Raw genomic sequence first — 5,894 nt, 5'->3', positions numbered from 1 at the left:
AAAAAAAAAAAAAAAAAAAAAAAAAAATATGACCCCCCCAACTTCCTTCCTTGTCGTGTCAGGAACCCACTTCCTGAGCGGGTCGCACTCTGTCCCCTGTGGGAGGGGTATCCCTCCGCAGGCCCAACGCCCCTGACCCTGGAAAGAGGCCCCAAAACAAGCCTGGCTGCGGAATCTTTGAGGCCGAGCTCAGAATGACAATACAGGGCCCCTTGTTTAAAAATGTTTAGGAATTTTTTTCTTTTTTTTTTTTCTGAGAGACAGTTTTTTTTCACTCTTGTTGCCCAGGCTGGAGTGCAATGGCGCTGTCTCGGCTCACCACAACCTCTGCCTCCCGGGTTCAAGCAATTCTTCTGCCTCAGCCTCCCAAGTAGCTGGGATTACCGGCATGTGCCACCACGCTTGGCTAATTTTGTATTTTTAGTAGAGATGGGGTTTCTCCATGTTGGTCAGGCTGGTCTCAAACTCCCGACCTCAGGTGATCCACCTGCCTTGGCCTCCCAGAGTGCTGGGATTACAGGTGTGAGCCACCGCGCCCGGACTTTTTTTTTTTTTAATTGAGAGACAGAGTCTTGCTCTGTCACCCAGGCTGGAATGCAGTGGCACGGTCTCAGCTCACTGCAGCCTCTGCCTCCTGAGTTCAAGCAATTCTCCTGCCTCAGCTTCCCAAGTAGTTGGGTCTACAGGCATGCGCCACCACGCCCAGCTAATTTTTTTTTTTTTTTTTTTTTTTGAGACAGAGTCTGGCTCTGTGGCCCAGGCTGGAGTGCAGTGGCCAGATTTCAGCTCACTGCAAGCTCCGCCTCCTGGGTTTACACCATTCTCCTGCCTCAGCCTCCCGAGTAGCTGGGACTACAGGCGCCCGCCACCTCGCCCAGCTAGTTTTTTGTATTTGTTTAGCCAAAGTGCTGGGATTACAGGCTTGAGCTACCTCGCCTGGCCACTAATTTTTGTTTTTTCAGTAGAGATGGGATTTCACCATGTTGATCAGGCTGGTCTCCAACTCCTGACCTCAGCTGATCCACCCCCTTGGACCTCCCAAAGTGCTGGGATTACAGGCGTGAGCCACCGCACTCGGCCAATTTTTAGGAATTTTAAGACAACGACCACAGAGCATTATATCACGCCTAGGTTTGTCTGAGTGTGGGCCCCCAGAGGACCCCTCAGGCCTCTGCCTGCAAAGCTGGCGCGGACCAAAGCCCTCGTCTAACTCCATGGTTTTATGAACATCGATTTATTTGGTTGTGGTAAAATATGCATAATATAAAGTTGATCATCTTAACCATTTTAAGTGCGCAGTTCAGCGGTATTAAACTCATTCACACGGTTGTGCGACCATCGCCACCATCACCTCCAGAACTCTCTTATCTTTGCAAACTGAACCTCAGCCCCCATGAAACGCTCACTCCCCATTCCCCTCCCCAGCCTCTGGCAGCCTCCATCCTACTTTGTGTCTCTGTGAATCTGCAGACTCGAGGGACCTCCTAGGAGTGGATCACACAAGATGTGTCCTTTTGTGTCCGGCACCTCCCGCCGAGTGTAACGTCCTCAAAATGCATCCGCGTTGTGGCCTGAGTCAGATCCTCGCTCCTTTTCATGGCTGCCTCGTGTTCCAGTGTGTGTACAGGCCATGCTGTGTTCACCCAGTCATCTGTCGATAGCCACTGGGACTGCTTCTACCTTGTGGCTGTTGGGAATCAAGGTGCTACCGACATGGGTGTGCAAATATACTATGGAAATCCCTGTTTTCCATTATTTTTTTCAGACGGAGTCTCTTTCTGTCGCCCAGGCTGGAGTGCATTGGCGCAATCTCGGCTCACTGCAGCCTCCGCTTCCTGGGTTCAAGTGATTCTCCTGCCTCAGCCTCCTGAGTAGCTGGGTCTACAGGTGCACACCACCATGCCCAGCTAGTTTTTGTATTTTTAGTAGAGATGGGGTTTCACGATCTTGGCCAGGCTGGTCTCAAACTCCTGACCTCGTGATCTGCCCGCCTCGGCCTCTCAAAGTGCTGGAAGTACAGGTATGAGCCACTGTGTCCAGGCCCATTCTTGTAAGTATATGCTGAAAAGTATAAATATTCATATTTAATCACAAAGCTTATTTAGAAATCTAGTTTTAGCCCGGGAGGCAGAGCTTGCAGTGAGCCGAGCTCACGCCACTGCACTCCAGCCTGGGTGACAGAGTGAGACTTTGTCTCAAAAAAGAAAAAAAAAAAAAAACTCGTTTTAGGCCAGGTACGGTGGGTCACACCTGTCATCTCAGCACTTTGGGAGGCCAAGAGGGCTACATCACTGGAGGTCAGGAGTTCTAGATCAGCCTGGCCAACATGGTGAAACCCTGTCTCTACTAAAAACGCAAAAATTATGGCCGGGCGCGGTGGCTCACGCCTGTAATCCCAGTACTTTGGGAGACCAAGGCGGGTGGATCGTGAGGTCAGGAGATTGAGACCAGCCTGGCTAACACGGTAAAACGCCGATTCTACTAAAAATACAAAAAAAATACTAGCCGGGCGAGGTGGCGGCTCCTGTAGTTCCAGCTACTCAGGAGGCTGAGGCAGGAGAATGGCGTGAACCCAGGAGGCAGAGGTTGCAGTAAGCCGAGATCGTGCCACTGCACTCCGGCCTGGGTGACAGAGTGAGACTCCATCTCAAAAAAAAAAAAAATTTTTTTTTGATGGGTGTGGTGGCGGGTGCCTGTAGAGAATCTTTTGAACCCGGGAGGCAGAGGTTTCAGTGAGCCGAGATAGGGCCACTGCACTCTGCTCCAGCCTGGGTGACCAAGTGAGACTACCAGTTTAAAAAAAAAAAAAAAGGGCCAGGCGCGGTGGCTCATTCCTGTAATCCCAGCACTTTGGGACACCGAGGCAGGTGGATCACGAGGTCAGCTGTTTGAGACCAGCCTGATCAACATGGTGAAACCGCATCTCTACTAAAAACACAAGAAAATTACCTGGGCTTGGTGGCAGGCGCCTGTAATCCCAGCGACTTGGGAGGCTGAGGCAGGAGAATCGCTTGAAACCAGAAGGCGGAGGTTGCAGTGAGCTGAGACTGCACCACTGCTCTCTATCCTGGACAATAAGAGCGAAACCCCATCTCAAAAAAAAAAAAAAAAAAAAAAAAAGACTAATCATCACATCTTGCAGATGTATTCCCTATAAACATAAATAAAGCTATTTTTTTTTTTTTTTTTTTTTTTCCCGAGACAGAGTCTTGCTCTGTGCCCCAGGCTGGAGTGCAGTGGCGTGATCTCGGCTCACTGCAAGCTCCGCCCCCCCGGGTTGACGCCATTCTCCTGCCTCAGCCTCCCGAGTAGCTGGGACTACAGGCGCCTGCCACGGCGCCCGGCTAATTTTCTTGTATTTTTAGTAGAGACGGGGTTTCACCGTGTTAGCCAGGATGGTCTCGAACTCCTGACCTCGTGATCCACCGGCCTCGGCCTCCCAAAGTGCTGGGATTACAGGCTTGAGCCACCGCGCCCGGCCAATAAAGCTATTTTTTAAAAAACCCAACAACTGGGCAGATGCGGTGGCTCACCCCTGTAATCCCACCACTTTGGGAGGCCGAGGCGGGTGGATCACCTGACATCAGGAGTTCGAAACCAGCCTGACCAACATGGTAAAACCCTGTCTCTACTAAAAATACAAAATTAGCTGAGCATGGTGGCGGGTGCCTGTAGTCCCAGCTACTCGGGAGGCTGAGGCAAGAGAATCGCTTGAACCCGGGAGGCAGAGGTTGCAGTGAGCCGGGATCGCACCGTTGCACTGTAGCCTGGGCAACAAGAACGAAACTTCGTCTCAAAAAATAAAACAAAACCCAACAATTGCCAGGCATGGTGGCCCACGCCTGTAATCTTAGCACTTTGAAAGGCCAAGGCAGGAGGATTGCTTGAGCCTGAGAGTTTGAGACCAACCAGGCCTGCATGATGAAATCCCATCTCTACAAAAATTACAAAAATTAGCTGGATGTGGTGGGGCACACCTTTGATCCCAGCTACTCAGGAGGCTGAGGCAGGAGAATCACTTGAACCTGGGAGGTGGAGGCTGCTGTGGGCCAAGCTCGAGCCACTGCACTCCAGCCTGTGTAACAGAGTGAGACTCTGTCTCAAAAAGAAAAAAAAAAGGCCGGGCGCGGTGGCTCAAGCCTGTAATCCCAGCACTTTGGGAGGCCGAGACGGGCAGATCACGAGGTCAGGAGATCGAGACCATCCTGGCTAACACGGTGAAACCCCGTCTCTACTAAAAAATACAAAAACTGGCCGGGCGCGGTGGCTCAAGCCTGTAATCCCAGCACTTTGGGAGGCCGAGGCGGGTGGATCACGAGGTCAGGAGATCGAGACTATCCTGGCTAACATGGTGAAACCCCGTCTCTACTAAAAATACAAAAAACTAGCCGGGCGTGGCGGCGGGCGCCTGTAGTCTCAGCTACTTGGGAGGCTGAGGCAGGAGAATGGCGTGAACCCGGGAGGCGGAGCTTGCAGTGAGCCGAGATCACGCCACTGCACTCCAGCCTGGGAGCACAGCGAGACTCCGTCTCAAAAAAAAAAAAAAAAATACAAAAACTAGCCGGGCGAAGTGGCGGGCGCCTGTGGTCCCAGCTACTCGGGAGGCTGAGGCAGGAGAATGGCGTGAACCCGGGAGGCGGAGCTTGCAGTGAGCTGAGATCCGGCCACCGCACTCCAGCCTGGGCGACAGAGCCAGACTCAGTCTCAAAAAAAAAAAGAAAAAAAAAAGAGAGAATCTGTGAGTGGTGAGTATTGTGGTAGAAATAAACAGAGGCACGCGACAGAGGTAATGGGGTAGAGGTGTGTGTATGTGGTTGGGATTTAGCTGGGGTGGTTAGCAGGAGCTCTTGAAGGTTGTGGCCTTCTCGTAGAGTCAAAGGACGCTGGAAGAGGAAGCCATGGGGCGATCTGGGGAAGGGCACTCCAGGCAGGAGGCATAGTGCCTGCAAAGGCCCTGAGGCAGGGGCCCTCCTGTTCAGGCCAGCATGGCTGGGGCAGACCATGAAGGGGAAGAGGGACGAGTGGCTCCCTCCATTTTCAATGTATGATTTTTTCATATTTATTTATTTATTTATTTATTTTTATTTTTATTTTTTTGAGACGGAGTCTGGCTCTGTCGCCCAGGCTGGAGCGCAGTGGCCGGATGTCAGCTCACTGCAAGCTCCGCCTCCCGGGTTACGCCATTCTCCTGCCTCAGCCTCCCGAGTAGCTGGGACTACAAGCGCCCGCCACCTCACCTGGCTAGTTTTTTGTATTTTTTAGTAGAGACGGGGTTTCACCGTGTTAGCCAGGATGGTCTCGATCTCCTGACCTCGTGATCCACCCGCCTCAGCCTCCCAAAGTGCTAGGATTACAGGCTTGAGCCACCGCGCCCAGTCCATTTTTATTTATTTTTTATTTTTTCTGAAGACTGAGTCTTGTTCTGTCGCCCAGGCTGGAGTGCAATGGCGCGATCTCGGCTCACTGCGACCTCTGCCTCCCAGGCTCAAGCGATTCTCCTGCTTCACCCTCCCAAGTAGCTGAGATTACCAGCTTGAACCACAGAGCCCAGCTAATTTTTGTATTTTTAGTAGAAATGGGGTTTCCCCATGTGGACCAGCCTGGTCATGAACTCCTGACCTCAAGTGATCTACCCAGCTCGGCCTCTCAAAGTGCTGGGATTACAGGCGTGAACCTCTGTGCCTGGCCTCATTTTTATTTTTATTTTTATTTATTTTTAGACCAAATCTCACTTTGTCGCCCTGGCTGGAGTGCAGTGGCACAATCTCCACTCACTGCAACCTCTGCCGCCTGGGTTGAAGTGATTCTCCTGCCTCAGGCTCCAGAGTAGCTGGGATTACAGGTGTCTGCCACCATGCCCAGATAATTTTTTTTTTTTTTTTTTTTTTTTTTTT

Source organism: Theropithecus gelada, chromosome 19 (genome assembly GCF_003255815.1).
Source record: "Theropithecus gelada isolate Dixy chromosome 19, Tgel_1.0, whole genome shotgun sequence".
Taxonomy (NCBI): Eukaryota; Metazoa; Chordata; class Mammalia; order Primates; family Cercopithecidae; genus Theropithecus; species Theropithecus gelada.
The sequence above is the reverse complement of the archived record's forward strand: the minus strand, read 5'-3'. Positions refer to the sequence as shown.